Genomic DNA, 17,681 nt, shown 5'->3' with positions numbered 1-17,681 from the left:
GCCCAGAAGCAAGACTACTGAGTTCAGTGGGGATTACGCCCACATCTGTCATATGTGTGCATACGCTTCTACTCGGAGAACTGTTTCTCCTGAGGCACATCCCAGTTTCATGCACAAATTGTATGCCTCAGCACTGTGTGATCTTTCTGCCAAGATTACTATTGGTTTTAAGGAAAATAATGGCGTTTAGAAAGGGAAGTGCAAAGCAGATGAACGCTATTGATCTGGAATGAAATTCTAGAACAGGATTCTGCCAAAATTAAGCTCTTTTAAATCCCATTAACTTAAATCCTGAAGTTAAGCATATGTTTGTTTCCCATTAAAACCAATGGATGGAACAGCACTTAGCTTTGGCTGGCTTGTACTCTAACATTTACTTTGGCAACCCTCCCAATATGTCTCTGTTTTAAGAAAAGGGGCAATTTTTAATGTCCCACTTTTAAGTTTGTAAAGTTCCAGTGCTCAGAATTAAACTCCAGCTTATAACTGTGCTTTGGACTTCATAAACCATCAGCAGATGCATTAAGTTTCACAGGGCATGTAAGGCAGAGATGTTCTACCAGGCTTTTGGAGGAAAGCAGCAATAGTTTTTACATCTGCTTGATACCCTCCCCCAGTGACTGACTGCTAACATCGCTATCTTGTTTCTTAAAATGTTTACTGTTTCCAGGGCTTTTTTTCGTAGAAAAAGCCCAGCAGGATCTTATTTGCATATTAGGCCACACACCCCAATGCCAAGCCAGCTGAAATGGCATTCCTAAGCGTTCCTGCTCAAAAAAAATGTTTCTGACTGTTCAAATATTGTTTTTATGGTCTTTATGGTTTTAACTTGCTTTATATTGCATATTGCACTGAATTAAAGTGTTGTGAATTGCCCTGAGACCCACGTAATTGGATTTAATAAATAAATGTCATCTCTACAGGGATATCGAGTTAGATATTTGCTGGTCACTACCTGACCTTAAATACGCTTCTTATGAAAACCTAGCAACTGCTCTAAATTTGAATCAAATTATTTCTGATGTTTTGGAGCAGGCTGAAGACTTCTGATTGGACCATTATCCTTGTATGATTTTTTTTTCTTTTTTGTAATCCTAGGATTGGATGCAGATTACATTTTCCAATGGTGGAATGCCTCCTCCAAACACAGGCTACCAATGTTCCCAAAAAGCTGTTCCTGAGAGATAGGGAGATAGAGGACCGTGAAGTCTGCAGCAGAAAAGGGGAATGGGTGGAAATAATTAAAACTGGATCCAACCCTCAGTTTTTGATTTTGTCTTATCGAGTTTGTACAAGTGCTGAAAGAGCAGTACATCTTGCACAGGACCTTGTATGGACTCAGTAGAGACCTACAGATTAAAATCAGAAATGTTGGGTAGCCAGCCGTGTTCCCTCTAAACTGAGTTAGTGTGAGCTAGCGCACCATTTTCTAGCTTCCAACTCGCACATTTTTGTCTCAGCTCAGGAAAGACGGCCCCAGGACAAACTAATTTATGCAGTAGCCAAATTGCTCTCTCACAACTTTAATGCCAGTAGCTCATAAAGTAGAATTTTTGCTCGCAAGACTCCACAGCTTAGAGGGAGCATTGGTAGCCAGTCATTGCGGCTGTGAAGTTTGTTTAGCTCAGAGGATTCATCAGAAAGAAAAGACATTGATTAATTGTCTCTCCTTAATTGTATGGGTAGATCAAAATGCCTGCTTACAGAACTTTGAGATATAAGAGGGTGCATTTTATTCTTCCACTAACAGCTGCCTTGGGTACATTTGCATATAACGTCAGACTACCACTTGCATTCAAATGCCTGTTAATTAGAGCCATCATTACCATTTGCACTTAATACATGATGTGAATAAATCCAAAAAAGAAAGCAGTATGTGGATGTGAATCATGAGTGGTCAAGCCCATGTCTTCCCATCTGCTTATAGATATTTAAGCCTCTCTCACTGTCATTCTGCATTGCCCCTTAGGGAGAAACAATGTTAAACTTTCTAATCTCTGTTTTAATTGTTTGGCAAGAAGTGTGATATTGAATGGGATTAGTGTAATCACATGAGTAATAGGAATTTAAAGAAAAGGTATGAGTGGTGGCAATGGAAAGAAGGTAAAGGTAGGGTAGAGTGCAGTGAAACCCTTTAATGAGATCCATTACCTTAGCAAGACAGGTGGTCACAGAGTCATGTGACCATGCTGCCACATGGCTTGTTGCATTCACTAGAATGATTTGGAGTGATAGTATGAAGCAACTTTCTGTTTGCTTTGCCCAGAAGGCTCTGAGAGTTGACTACCTGAGGCTGATCTATAGATGCTCTGTTGAGGAATAGACATTCCTGCCTATAAGAAGGGAATAAATCGAGATGAACTTTGGCATCAAGTAAAGTGTCAAATTATTTCAATCCACCCTATTCCAACAATCCTCTTCTTCACTTCACCAAAACAAATATCCATTAACATTTATTATATTTCAAAATTTTGTCTTCAAATGTGGTCCTGTGATGATACAAATAATAAATACGAATAGATCTTGATTAAGTGTGACTATTGTGCACTGAAATAATTTTGGCTATTATTTCCTTTAGTTTTCAGTTCTTTTTTTGGGGGGGGGGCGGATCTGTAAACTCTGCAGACATTTGGTCATAGGTTTCCGTTATTTCAGACTATATCTCAAAGCATAAATATTCAAATGAGTATAGCTTAGGCATGCGTGACTTTTATGATGGGCTGTGGCCTCCTTCTCTAGCTTCTGAATATTCTCCGTAGTGCAAAATCATAGTATGTCTGTGAAGTATAAGTAAAGTTATTGAATTTTTCTGCTGTACCGGGATTTTGTGTTTTACCAAGCACCAGACTATAACACATAGACACAGTTCAGGACCAAGAACAGCTCTCTCTCCCTGTCTTTCTTCTTCATTTTAGATTGGAGCCCAGTAGTATTTTACAATAAGAGCCCCGTGGTGCAGAGTGGTAATGCTGCAGTACTGCAGTCGGAGCCCTCTGCTCACAACCTGAGTTCGATCCCAGCGGAAGCTGGTTCAGGTAGCTGGCTCCAGGTTGACTCAGCCTTCCATCCTTCTGAGGTTGGTAAAATGAGTACCCAGCTTGCTGGGGGGGGAAGTGTAGGTGACTGGGGAAGGCAACAGCAAACCATCCCAGAAAAAGTCTGCCGTGAAAACGTCACCCCAGAGTCGAAAATGACTGGTGCTTGCACAGGGGACTACCTTTACCTTTAGTATCTTAGAGGGTAAAAGCTTTTGAAAGTCAAAGCTCCCTTTGTCAGATATGATTAGGAATTGAGATCTTTGAGTGTTTCTATGCCAGTCAGAAGATGGGAGGTGTTGTAAAGAAGGAATTAGGGTGCAAAGTGCAATGCATAGTCTCTTCAATTTGATTACAGCAGAGGAGAAATGCTTGGGAGCAGAGATAAGAATCTTGGGGGTCCATTGTTCTGAATTTGTGAATGAACTCAAGTTCAGCGATCTGTGAATGAACTCAGCAGTCACAATTCCAACCCACCCTTCCTCTCTTTTCCTGGGAATTCACAATGTCATGGCTGTACCTAGGTGCCTTCATGAGACTCCCCAAGTTTCTCAACCTCTTGGCACTTAGAGTCTAAAGGGGCCTGCCTATGAAAACATCTAAGTTCAAAATAAGATGGGAACCCCACAAACCAAGGGGATCTCATCTGGATGGGGGCGGGATTCCTTACACTATAAGATGAGAGTATCATTGTAGATATGTCTGGTGATCAATAGGTATCTACACACCTCCTGTCATCATCCTGGCAATCCACTGTCTGCAGCAGAGCTCTACACTACAGCCACATCTGTTCCAATCCATCAGACATAAGTACTACCCTTAGCCAGTTTGGTGTAGTGGTTAAGTGTGCGGACTCTTATCTGGGAGAACCGGGTTTGATTCCCCACTCCTCCACTTGCACCTGCTGGAATGGCCTTGGGTCAGCCATAGCTCTGGCAGAGGTTGTCCTTGAAAGGGCAGCTGCTGTAAGAGCCCTCTCCAGCCCCACCCACCTCACAGGGTGTCTGTTGTGGGGGAGGAAGGGAAAGGAGATTGTGAGCCGCTCTGAGACTCTTCAGAGTGGAGGGCGGGATATAAATCCAATATCTTCTTCTTCTTCTTCTTTGATAAAAAGTCCCTCCTTTTTTAAGTGCACAAACTATTAATTGTTTTCTAATGAAGACTTCCAAGAGAGGTGTTCTTAGTCGCTAGATTTCAATGGACTTCCTTTTCCATGCAGACTCACTACAGCTCAAGTCTGCGCATGTTCTAAGAATAGGCAATGTAAATTTTTCCATTGCCTTTTGATGTCTGGGAGACGATGTAAACATCCTAAAGCTAAAGTAGATATGAATTTGGGTACTGCATGGATAGGAGGCTGCCGGTGTGATTTCTATGGTAGAAGAAAGGCACAGTATATATGCAATAAATGAATGAGTGTTTTTGAGATAAATATCTGTTAGAAGCCATGACCTCACCATTCTAAAGGATGCAACTTTTCAATTTCTGTTTTTAAGCAAAATGCCCAGAACTACCAACTTCCCACAACAGAGTATTTTTCTTTGTAGCTCAAATATTGGATTGAATGTATAAGGGAATGAGAATCAGTTGAGAATTGCAAGGCAAAATTGGAATGAATATTCTTACTAAAATAATCTTCAGGATTCTTTTGCCCATTCCATTCATCGGCCAAATATGTGATTGGCATGGACTGAAAAGGCACCTTGGAAGGCGGAGAACATTTAATGAGGGTTCATGTCTTTTAGCCAATAATATTAAAAAAAAATGTTTTAATACCTAGTTTGTTAGTGTTGCAGCAGAAAAGATCAGCATTTCTTAATAAGACTGGCTGAATTCAATACTGTGATAATTTATCAGGAAACTTCCTTAGATAATACAATAGGATGCTTAAAACAAGGAACAAATGTCTGCAGGATAGTTCTTTTTGGTCAGTCAGTTTGCAACGTCAGTTTCCAAGCCCCCCCCCCCCCCCACAGACTACTGTAGTCTGGTCTATGTCTGATTCACTTTTGGTCTTGAACAATGTATCTGAAATTTTATTTTATTTTTTATTTTTATTTTATTTATTTGATTTGATTTATATCCCGCCCTACCCCACCGAAGTGGGCTCAGGGCGGCTCACAGCATAAAAGTTCTAACAATAAAATTCAGAATTAAAATACAATAGTAATTTACATAATTAAAACACTAATATATCGATACATCAATCCATGTCAGTGTGCTATCTATAGACTTCCTTCAGAGTATTTCAGTATTTCAGATGAAAATAGTCATCTACTGAAGAAACTGTAGCCAGTTCCAGATATTAGAATTCTGTATAGTGAGAATTAGTATCTTTGTTAGTCTGAAAGGAGGTTTTGTGAGCTTAAAAAGCTGAAGAAAACTGCCAGCTCTTGGGGGAAAAACCTACAACTTGGAGTGATAACTGCAGGTTGATAGTACATCCATCTCTTTCTTCCTACAATGACTTTGAAATTATTTCTCTGATTACTTGGTATATAACCAGGAGATGTGATCCAGTGATCACATACACACACACAGGCACACCACATTGAATCCAGAGAGATTTCTTACACAGCTGTGTTCAGGCTTGCTTACAGTCATGCTAGCTGTTTTGCTGTCATCAAAATTTTACTCTCCAAAGTGGGAAGTACTTGTTATAATACTCCATTAAGATGAGTAATCAGCTACTCTTACATCCCATTTTCCTTCTCTGTGACATAGCAGCAACTGAAAATGGATAAAACACAGAGAGCAATGCTGAGATCAGATGCCGATATCAATGACAGAAGCGTCGGACTCCAGGGGTCCGTTCATCATAGACTCATGCAAATGCCAGATCACTGCAGACATATCCTAAGCTAAACCACAACCATTTTCTTTAACTTAGAATTTTGTAAAAGGCAGGGAAGAAGAAACATCTCAACAGCTTAGATACAGGGATATTTGCTGCAGTAAACTAATATATCAAGGAAGATATTTAGGACTCATTGGAGAGACTTAAAACGCCTATATCAATGGGCTGAAACCCACTGTTGTCTTGATGCATAATTCCCCCTCTGTAGTTTAAAAAAAAAGTAGGTTTTACTGCCACTGCAAAATGTTTCTTGCTGGCACTTTCTTCCTTTTCTTTGGGATGCTAGGTGCTACTGAGGACAGAAATCTTGCACCATTAATAATAATAATAATAAAATTTTATTTATATCCCGCCCTCCCCGCCGAGGCAGGCTCAGGGCGGCTGAAATATAATAATCATATAGAATTTGGGAAGGTACAGTTTTTAGTCACCCTCATGACAGACAAACTACAGGTGATACAATTATGACTTTTACATGTTGATGAAAGAGACAGGAATCCTGCATAATAGATTTAATACTGGAAGTTTCATGTTCAAGCATTTTTCTTTGTCCACAGGAGTCATGCAGGGCCTAGAGTCTCCTTGGGACCATAGCACTGAGGGCAGAGATTAACTTCTTGCTTTATGCCATTGATCTGACCTGAAACACCCCCCAAGACCAGCTATTTATCCCACTGGGGAAAACATAATGACACTCACTGTTGTCTGAATATATCTCCCAAGGGGACAAATTGAAGCTTTGTGTGGTGAAGTTTTTTAGGTCAGGACAATAGTGCAAGAGGAAGGGTTTAAAACTCCTTTCTCATGACATGGTCACGAGCCAAATCAAGACTCCAAGTGGCTGCTATTTATGTGGAAAGAAAATAAGCAAGATGCGATCATTGATCTCTCAGTGCCCTGCCTAGTTAATCCCTAATTTTAGAACACTTGGAAGTTATTTGTTAGTGTTAGAAGGACATACAGTGAGTTTATATGCTAACTTTTCTACCCAACATTGGAGTAGGCTTGCCAATCCCCAGGTCCCAGCGGGGAGTCCCTCGCTTTCCCAGGCTCCTTCCCGCTCCCAGTCAGCTGGCCGGCGGGGGGAAGCCCCACCCCCGAAGCCACCATGTGACTTTCCACCTCTGAATACTTCAGTCTCCGATTGGAAAGGCTTCCTCTTGGGATGGTGTGTCTGTGTCTTTAAGACTGAATGGGGGCTGGGGGGAACAACATGGCTGCTCCCAGTGGCTGGGAAAGCAGCCCAGACCCAATGTTGGTTGCACAATATTTTCAGAGGTTGTTTGCATAGGAAAGGTAAACTTGAACCTTTGGTTGCTCTGTGTTACTTTGAAGAAGTTGGAAGTTCAGCAACTCGTGAGTAGAGATGCAATCCCCAGGTGAGAGCAGGCCTTCCTCTGCTTCAGAGTCATCAGAAACAGGGTGGGGAGGGGAGGGAGGAAGGAAATGTCTGCTGGACACTTCATTATTCCCTATGGAGATCAATTCCCATAGGAAATGATGGAGAATTGATCCACGGGTATCTGGAGCTCTAGGGGGTCTGCCTTTTGAGGTAGAGGCACCAAATTTTCAGCATAGCATCTGATGCCTCTCCTCAAAATGCTCTCCAAGTTTCAAAATGATTGGACCAGGGGATCCAATTCTATGAGCCCCAAAAGAAGGTTCCCCTATCCATTATTTCTAATGTAGGGAAGGCATTTGAAAGGGGTGCGGTTCCTTTAAATGTGATGGCCAGAACTCCCTTTGGAGTTCAATTGTGCTTGTCACAACTTTGCTTTTGGCTCCACCCCCAATGTCTCCTGGCTCCACCCCCAAAGTCTCCTGGCTCCACCCCCAAAGTCCCCAGATATTTCTTGAATTGGACTTGGCAACCCTACATTGGAGGGACTGTAGAGTTTATAACAACATCATATTGACATAAAAGCAAAGCTCACTTTTATTTTTCCTGTCTTGTCTCTAATAGTCCTAAAGTTAATACAGGTAGTGATCAATTGTAACCAGAGCTTTTTTTTTAGAAAAAGCCCAGCAGGAACTCATCTGCATATTAGACCACACCCCTGGCATCACTATTGTTTCACACAAAAGCCCAGCAGGAGCTCATTTGCATATCAGGCCACACCCCTTGACATCAAGCTAGTCGGAACTGTGTTCCTGTGCATTTCTGCTCAAAAAAAGCCCTGATTGTAATAGGAAAATGGAGCACCAGTTATGTGGCAGAGCAAAGTTTTACACCTGCAGCTTTCATTCTTCCCGAATGATACACAGCGCCTGCCCAAATCCCTGTGTCCACATGACTGCTGAAAAGGACAGGACTCTTCCTGCCTCTCCATTTGGTCACAAGACTGGAAACTGAGTGAAAAGCGTCAGGAAAAAGATAGGTTACTCCTTATTTCTATTGTGTTTGTTCACTCCTTAATTGCCTTCCTAGTACTTTGGAATGACAGCACTATACCAACAGATATCTAAGACTGCTGTTTATTAGTATTGTCTGCAAGTGGCAGTGCAAGCTGATGTTCACAGTGCTGTGGCCTCATGTTTGGTTTTTGCAATAAGGCTATTGAGATTATGTATGACTGCTGGTAAACCACCCCCCCCCCACCCAATCTCATCCCACTCCAATAAAAGACTGGTTCCTAAACTTTGGAATATGTTAAAATGCAAGGGAAATAATTGAAGAACTGGATGGAGCATGATCCATAGAAATCTAGCTACTAGAACTCAACAAGTATTTGTCTATCAAGTACATTTCTCCCCATACTTCTTGCAAACAGCACAGAGTGGCAATCATATTTCTTCCCTCTTCTGTTGTCCCTCTCTGAACAACCCTGTGAGTTAAGTAGAGAGTGACTGGCTTAAGGTTAAAGTAAGCAGGATGGCGTAGTGGAGATTTGCACCTGAGTCTTCCAGAATCTAGTCTGACATGCTCTGATGGATATTGATCAAAATCTAAGTTATTTTACCTCATACTTTTCTTGTGCTGTTAGTTACACCTGTTGTCTGCATCTTTCGTTAACTCTAAATTATCTGCAAATGCAGCAAGGAAATCTATAGCCCTTATCAGAGGAAGAGGAGGGTTATACATGTTTGTTGTTAGTTAATTTAAATAGTGACAAACCATATGAAATGATGGTGTGTGAGTTTTATTCACGACTTGGTGTTCCATCAGATCTTCTGTATTACAAAGGGATTATCAACCGTAAGGGAAAGAAAGGGGACTTGCAGGAGTTTTGGACTTTTAAGATAAAACAGAAAGCACTGTATTCATTGCTACTAGTTAAATACATCTAACTTTAAACTGATCCAGACTAAAAGAAATGTAGCGAAGGGCAAGATTAAGCAGGAGGATAACTGAATTAAACACTGATAGTTAGAATGATCCAATAATTTATTTTGGGTTGAGTAGGGTGGCATACATTTTTGTGTCTGAAGTTCAAAGACATATGGTCAAAAATAACAACCAGAAGCATTTTTTTCTATTCCTTTGTATTAATATATATATTTTTTTCTGGCTTGTGGGAATAAATAGCCTATAGGCATAATAATCAGCACCTTACTCCTTTAGACAGTTTAACCAGCTGTAGGTAAGATTTTGGAAGAAGGCATGCTGTTACTAAGATAAATATTTGGTATGTTGTGCTATCTTTCTTGGGTTATGTGATGATTATACCTATTCTATACAGAAATAAAATAAATATTCAGAAATATATATTAAATGTCAATACAACCTATGGAGTGACTGAACGTGCTTCAGTTTGGTGTAGTGGTTAAGTGCACAGACTCTAATCTGGGAGAAGTGGGTTTGAGTCCCCACTCCTCTACAAGCGGCTGCTGGAGTGATCTTGAGTCAGCCACAGTTCTTGCAGAGCTGTTCTCTCAAGAGCAGGTCTCTAAGAGGTCTCTCATCCCTATCTAGCTCACAGGGTGTCTGTTGTGGGGAGAGGAAGAGAAGGAGAAGTAAGCCACTCTGAGGCTCCCAGTGAAGCACAGGGTATAAATACAATCTCTTCTTCTTCCTGTGTTTCTGCAGGGGTCATTTTGTAGAAAGAGGCCAGAGCTTATTAGCACAACTCATTTGCATATGACACACCCCCTGACATCACCAAAAGCGCATCAGAAGGCAACACCCACCACTCAGGTTCCATCCCCAAAATCCCCTTTCACTCTTTGAAGAGAAACAAATCGCAATCCCTCTAAAGAAGGCCTTGAAGGCGTCTCAAATAACCTGAACTGGCGTATCTTTTTCCTAATTCTGTTCAAAAAACATTGTCATTTCTTCTTTTGCCTCTTTTATAAAAGCTTCTTCCTTTAAGATTTGTAAATTTAAAGTCCATCTGGGTCTTTTCACAAAATTTGTCAATTTAATTTGAACCAGATTATGGTCTGCAAACGTCCTAGGAAATGTTTCTACATCTTGCACCAAGTGGAACAAGGATTAGAACACCCAACACATATCTATCCTGGACCAAGACTCATGCACCTCAGAATAATAAGTAAAATCCCTAGTCTTCAAATTTCTTCTCCTCCAAGTATCAATCAGGCTCAGTTCTTCTGTCAGCTTTAAAAAAGTTTTAGGAGTTTCATTACGTCATTTTTCTCTGGGCTTTTTTCCAGATTTCCTGTCTAGGCCTGTGTCAAAAATTGAATTGAAGTCCCCCATAATACAGCATTCTTGGTATTCCAAATTAATGATTCTTTCATTGAGCATTTTATAAAACTCTGCTTGTTTTTCATTTAGGGCATAAATGTTTGCCAGCAGGATTTTCTTCTAAATTGTATTCCATTCTTCAACAGCCAGGTCATAAGTCCATAATATGTTAGGGTATTGGAAAGAATAGATTAGTAGTAAATACATTGTATTATATCATAAATTAATTTAGTCTTATGGTAACAATATTGGGACTAAGCTACTTTAAGCATTATTCTCCAGTATACCGTATTGTTATGTCTATTTACCATATGGTATTGTTTGTTTTTGTTTATGTATATAGTGGTATTTAATTTGATTGTATTGTTATTTGAATTGTTAATAAAGCTTTAAAACCTAAAAAAACAAAATCCCCTTTCACACTCACTGGACCGCTCTTATCTCCTTTTAAAGCAATTTATTCCTGTGGTCATATCCTCTTTAATCGTTTTAATCACACTCTGTGTCTCAGCTAGTGTGGGATGAGCAGAGACACAAATATTAGCTTGGATTTAGGCAGAAATACAGAACTGGGGATTTGAACCGGCTTCTGCTGGGCAGCTGCCGTTTTGCTTTTGGGGACTCTGATGCAGGATTAGCAATGTTGGTGCCCTTTTAAGGAGTCTGCTTGCTTGCCTGGCATCTCCAGTACTCTCCAACTCCAAGGGGAGGGAGGGAGGGAAGGAAGGAAGGAGATAGATGGGACAAAGGGAGGCAAGAAGGGAGGGAGGAGAGAGGTGGAAGGAAAGAAAGAAGGAAAGAAGGAAAGAAAGAAGGAAAGAAAGGAGAGATGTAAAGAAAGCAAATAAATGTGGAGAGAAAAGTGAAAGAAAGGAAGACAGAGAAAAGAAAGCAAAGTCAGGCTGCAATGGAAACAGCTTAGAGTGTGTGTGGGGGAAACAGTTCCCTTGCCTCTCCTTGTTTCCAGTTCCCACAAAGCTGCACTCTGCTGGCCCTTTAATCCAACCTGCCTGGACACAATCACCTTTACACTTTCCTCTATAGAGGATTGGGGTAAAAATGCAGGAGGAGGAGACATCCAATAAACATACCAAGAGTCTTATTTAGCTAGCTTAAAGAATATAATTTAAAAAATGCTTAAATAAATCAGTTTGCTTTAGGGTTAGCTCAAAGGAAACAATCATAGCTGGAGGGGTTCCCTTACCTAACTTGAAATCTCCTGCCAGTTGGGGATGGGGGGAGGGGATGAAAACGGATGACCCTCCCAAACTTGCATGGGAGGGGGAATAAATGTGCTTCAGAGAAGCAGATAAAAGCCAGGTGGGGGGAAAGTCAGCCCACCTGCAAAACTGACAAGAACTGAAGAAGGTCAGCTCCAAGCTAGAATCAGGGATGCTGCTGCTTTTGGCTAGTGAAAGTTGGGGGGAAGGTTAAAGGCAGCCCCCACCCCTTCCATCCATGAAACACCCTGAGAAAATACTTCTACCTAGCCCAAAATATAGTTGACAGCAGGAGCCCATGCAAAGAGGGTGAGGCTGGGCGGGGCTGAGGCAAGAGTCTGCAGAGCTTTTGGAGTGCTGTTCCGGAGAGTCCCCCCCCCCTCAACTGAGACCTGACTTCTTGAGCAACTTACATTTTAAAAAGTAAAAGTTTTCTTGCTTAATAGCTGTAAGCCAAAATGCCCACAAAAGAGGTTGGGGAATTGACAGGTGGGCACCTATGGCTTAAAAAGGCTCTAGAATCTATATATACAGGATTCCACTTCCAGAAATTATTGCTAAAATTTGCCAAGGACACTAATTAAGTAAAACAATTAAAAATTTATTACAGAAAAATATAGAACACACATACAAGGTAATGGATACATACAACACACATACAGTCCTCATAAAAATAGAGAGAAATGCATAGAGGCAACATAAGGATGGACAAACAGGGTGATAATTACCAATCGTAGTCTTCAAGGAAGGCTCCAATGGCGACAAACGAGGACGATGGGGAAGGGGACCCTCAACTGGCCAAGAATCGGGGATGTATCTAAGCAGCAGGAATGGGGTACTGCTAGATGCACACCTGTGGGGAGCTGGGTCACAGGTTATAAGGACTACCTTGAGCCCTTAGGGGATGGGAGGTACAGGGGCGTCAGCTGGCACATGACAGGTGGTCAGCTGGTACATGACCTCAGAAAAAGGGGAGGCTCCGCAATGACCATAAGGGCTGGACTTATGCGGTAGCCAATAGCCAGTTTATTGGGGGCACCTGATTGGATGCCCGTACCTGGCCAATGAGCAGACTTGGCCTTAGTTACCTGATTGGACTTCCAGGTAACAATGGGCCAAAGGGTGAGGCTCCAGGATAACCATTAAGGGAAAGAATGGGTGAAATTATTGGGGTGAAGGTGATTAAAACTATCAAATTTATCTAAAAAGGTGACAACAGATGGCCAAATTGCTACCTAAGGTAACACCTATACAAAGAAACTTGGCTCTGGGTGAAGATGTTCTTCCTCTTCTTCATTCCTCTACTGGCACCAGCCTTTGTCTTGGGTTCCGTTGGACAAAGGCTTAGGCAGTCTGACAGGATCCACGCCTAAGATAAGCTTGATGGCCTTATGCATAGGTGACATCTGTTGAGTACGTGAGCCTCCCGCTTCGCTGTAATGGAGTCTGGCACTGCAGGAAGATAGCTGCTGGTGATGTTAGCCTTCCCATATGGATTCTATGGTCAAGGCTGGAAACCGCTTGCCTGGACAGTTCCTGGCGGCGCACCTTCTTCCGCTGCAACGGCCGAGATGGTGATCACACGGAGCGACTGGAAACCCATCTGTTCTCCTGGTTAGCACTCCTCCAGAGACACGGAGTGTTGCTGCAACGTTGTGGCTGTTTGTACTCACATATGTCCCTACATTCCAGTAGACAAAACCCACGTCCTCCTGGCAGATGTGTGTGAGTTGAATCTCCAGGTACCAGGGCAACCAAACGGGTGACTACAGTGTTCTGAAATTAGGGGTCTTTTTCTCGCATAGCATAATAAAATACAGAAGTACTGAAAACAGAACTTATCTGCATTGTATGCCCTAAAGCGACTTCTATATAACTAGCAGGCTTTGTGAAAAGAGCAAAGAGACATCTTGAACTCTGGGGACACAGCCTCGGTTTCAGTTTTCCAACACCTGCTCTCCTTCCACACTGGATGATGGGATCCCTTCTGCTGCTACAGATCTTGGATACTCTCTACTTATTTGCTTTTCTGTACCAGAAGGGGCCAGTGGCACTGACCCTACAAGGACTCCTTGAAGAAATCCCTTGGCACCTGTCGCATCAACCATCACCAGTGGTCTGACCTAGCCTCAGATCGCAAAGCATGGAGGCACACCATCCACCAGGCTGTCTCTTCCTTTGAGAACGCACGCATAGCTGGTCTTGAGGACAAAAGGAGATTGAGGAAGAATCGCACTGCTACAGCACCAACCCTAAATCAGACTTTTCCCTGCAGCCACTGTGGCCGGACCTGCCTGTCCCGCATTGGTCTTGTCAGCCACCAGCGAGCCTGCAGCAGATGTGGACTATTGCACCCTTCTTAAATCTTCGTTCGCGAAGCCAAGCCGAGAGAGAGAGAGAGAGAGAGGAGAATAGCTGAATTTCTCATGACCTCTCAGGGTGTCCAGGAGAACAGCTGCAATGGGGAGCTCCTTTGGCTGCTCCTCTCTCTTTCACCACTGGTGTTTGCAATGGCAGAGAAGCCCTGGAAATTAGAGAATGTGTTTTCTATCCTCTCTGAAGCATGCATAGCCCCAGGACACTGAGTTTATCAGGCAGCTCAAGGGGAAAGCTGTTCTGAGAAGATTTTAGAATACTGGCAGTGATTCATCACTGCAAGTATATTAGTTAAAGCTAAATGTAATGCGCAGATTGCAGAGTTCTACCTCCTGAATATATTTTGTTTCCCCCTTGACTCTTTTTTGGGAGCCTGGATGCTGCTCAGTTTCTCCTGCAGCTTTAAATCTTGCTCTGACAAAAGCATGTGTGTTTAAGACTGACATAATGGGAGTCAAGGCATGCCACTAGGGCATTACTCAGACTCCCACAGACAAGTGCTGTAAAATTCAGGCTGTTGAGTACTCTGTGCAGAGGTTTTCTTTCTCTGATCCATAATGTTTCTCCTTCTTGGACTGAAGGAGGGAAGCAGGTGTGTCTATTTCTTTAAGACCTATGTTACATTCAATTATGTATTGAGGTCAGAAGGCTACACAAACATAGTGGTGGCCTTATGGATCCGAATTACAAAACTGTCATCTATATTTTGGGCTACGTAGAAGTATTTTCTCAGGGTGTTTCATGGATGGATAGCAGCCAAGCTGCGTAGGTGAGAAGCCCACAAAGAAAACAGGTTGTGCATTCTGCTTGACTCAAAAGGAGTGAAATTCAGAGAGCATACTCAATGACTGATGAATTCTTGGATTATAAGAAGAATACTAGATGTGGATTTGGGGCAGAACATTTCCACGTTGCCCTCATCATTGCCAAACGATTTTTTAAGCTTGATCATTCAAATTAGTTTAAAAAGATCAATTCTTGTCTGAAAACTGCTGTAATCAGGTATAGGCACAAAACCCAGCCCTCTATTAAGCCCCCTATGCTCCTCAACTGTCAGTAACCTGTTAGACAAATTTACAACTAAGTCTTCTTGCAGTTCCTTTGGTCCTGGCTCTGTCCTAAAAAATCACCAGTTCTCCTATCCCCATCCTTCCTATTGTAGCTTCTAAGAATTCTCTTTGGTTTTACTGGGGCTTTATCCTCCCCTGATATGGATCCAGAATCAACATCAGAGTAAACCCTCAAACTTCAGGAGACTCTCTCCTACAGAACCCCCAAGTCTCAAAAAGATTGGACCAAGGGTTCCCATTCTAGGGGCACCCCAAAATGCCCATTTCTCCCAATGCTGGGGGAAAAGCAATCAGTCAGTTTGCCCACTGTAATAACAGATGGGAAAACTGATTCTGGGGAGCAGAGGGTTTGAGGGAGAGCCCCCAAATCTGCATGCAGAAAGTTCATGCTCCATCTCTGTTGCATGGCAGTAGTGCATTCAATGCATGGGAAGAAGAAGAAGAAGAAGAAGAAGAAGAAGAAGAAGAAGAAGAAGAAGAAGATATTGGATTTATATCCCGCCCTCCACTCCGAAGAGTCTCAGAGTGGCTCACAATCTCCTTTATCTCCCTCCCCCACAACAGACACCCTGTGAGGTAGATGAAGATATTGGATTTATATCCCGCCCTCTACTCCGAAGAGTCTCAGAGTGGCTCACAATCTCCTTTACCTTCCTCCCCCACAACAGACACCCTGTAAGGGAGATGAAGATATTGGATTTATATCCCGCCCTCCACTCCGAAGAATCTCAGAGCGGCTCACAATCTCCTTTCCCTTCCTCCCCCACAACAGATACCCTGTGAGGTGGGTGGGGCTGGAGAGGGCTCTCACAGCAGCTGCCCTTTCAAGGACAACCTCTGCCAGAGCTATGGCTGACCCAAGGCCATGCCAGCAGGTGCAAGTGGAGGAGTGGGGAATCAAACCCGGTTCTCCCAGATAAGAGTCCACACACTTAACCACCACACCAAACTGGGTACTGTGCAGCAATCCTTGCAGAGAGCCTGCACCCCAATTTTTGAATGAGAGGGATTCTCTAGTTTGATCTAATGTACTCTTTGTGCCAATGGCAGTGGCATAGTGGCACTGATTCTGCTCAGGGGCATGGCACTGCCTGTGGGGGAGAGGCCCCTGCAGCTGCTCTGCAGATTTGGGGGCTCTCCCTCAAACCCTCTGCTCCCCAGAATCAGATCTCCCACTGTTATCACAGTGGGAAAACTGAATGATTGCTTTTTTTCCCCATCATTGGGTTATGTAGGGGAGAGACCCTTGCAGCTGCCCTGCAAATATGGGGTCTCTATCTCAAACCCCCTGCCCCGCAGCTGCACTTCATTATACCCTATTTTGCCATTGATTTCAATGGCCCATAGGATATAATGGGGCAGAATGGCTGCTGAATTTCAGCGGCAATTCGCGGCCGCAGTATACAGCTCCCGAATCAGATCAGAGAATCTGATTCGGCTCTATACTGCTTTAATACAGCCGAATCAGCTGTTTTTCGGGGGTGTATTCCTTTTGGCCGAATTGAATGCACACCCCTACTGGGAAGAGGTCTTTCCAGCTCCCTTTGAAGCGGGACAGGGCCGAGCACAGGGGTGGGCCAAGTGTGTGCGGCCGATGACGTCACTTCCAGTGATGTCATCAGGCCACATGTGCTCTACGCGCATGAAAAAAAAAACACTTGGGGGTAGGGGTGCAGGTTTCGGTCTAGGGCACTAGAACCCGAGCACCAAGCCTGCCACCACAGAATCATCAAGCATTTCCCACCAACCTGGAACTGGCAACCCTAGTTAGGACTGGCCTCAATGAGTTCTCCCTCAGAGACTTTTCAGACTAACCGTCTCTCTAATAATGTTGTTGGTCTTAAGCACAGGACTTCAATCTCTCTAACTCTGTGTCTTGCTTCCCCTCCCTCCCTCTCTGTATCTGGTCTGCTGCCAGGGGACACCATTGTCCCCTATATCTCTGGCTGTTTCCTTTCCAGAGGAGGAGCGAGAGGAGCTCTCAGCCAAGCAAGTGAAGGCTTTCTCTGACTCTTTCCCTCCTCATCTCTCAGCCAGTTGAGGGAAAGGCTTTCTCTGGCTACTTCCCTCCTCTTCTCTCCCTCTGCCAAGTTGGTGTTAACTATTGGTGATTTGATAGTTACAGGGTGGTGAATAAAAAATTCAAAATGTTGGGCTGGTTCTCCCCCCCCCCCCCGAAGAATATTCAGGTCTTATTTAAATTCAGTTTTACTTTTAGCATGACTCTTTTCCTAGAAAGCTCATTGGCTTCTGCCCTTTATTTTCCTAGGATGCCTTACCAGTAATCATAAAAAAATCTCAATAGCCTTATTGCAAACCCACAGGCCACAGCACTCTGAACATCACTTTGCACTGCTGCTTGCAGACAATACCGATAAACAGCAATCTAGACATTCTACTGAACCAAGCAACACTCTCTCAAAGCAAACGAAATTTCTTTGTCATCACAAGATGTTCTTTTAACAATAGGTATCCTTC

The sequence above is a fragment of the Heteronotia binoei genome, chromosome 5 (genome assembly GCF_032191835.1).
Source record: "Heteronotia binoei isolate CCM8104 ecotype False Entrance Well chromosome 5, APGP_CSIRO_Hbin_v1, whole genome shotgun sequence".
NCBI classification, from domain to species: Eukaryota; Metazoa; Chordata; class Lepidosauria; order Squamata; family Gekkonidae; genus Heteronotia; species Heteronotia binoei.
This window is presented reverse-complemented; position numbering follows the sequence as displayed.